Consider the following 348-nt stretch of genomic DNA (forward strand, 5'->3'; position numbering starts at 1 on the left):
ACATTCTGCATTTGCATCAAGGGTTTCCTTGAGATGTCGAGTATCACTATTCCCAATTTAAAGATGAAGTAACTGAGGCTCGAAAAAAGAACAGGTCCGAGGCCAAGGCAGGTGGATCGTTTGAGGTCAGGAGTTTGAGACCAGCCTGGCCAACATGGTAAAACTCTGTCTCTACTAAAAATACAAAAATTAGCCAGGAGTGGTGGCACATGCCTGTAGTCCCAGTTACTTGGGAAGATGAGGCAGGAGAATCACTTGAACCACAGGCGGAGGTTGCAGTGAGCCAGATCTCGCCACTGCACTCCAGCCTGGGTGACAGCTAGACTCTGTCTCAGAAAAAGATAAAAA

This window comes from Mandrillus leucophaeus, unplaced genomic scaffold (assembly GCF_000951045.1).
Source record: "Mandrillus leucophaeus isolate KB7577 unplaced genomic scaffold, Mleu.le_1.0 Scaffold144, whole genome shotgun sequence".
NCBI classification, from domain to species: domain Eukaryota; kingdom Metazoa; phylum Chordata; class Mammalia; order Primates; family Cercopithecidae; genus Mandrillus; species Mandrillus leucophaeus.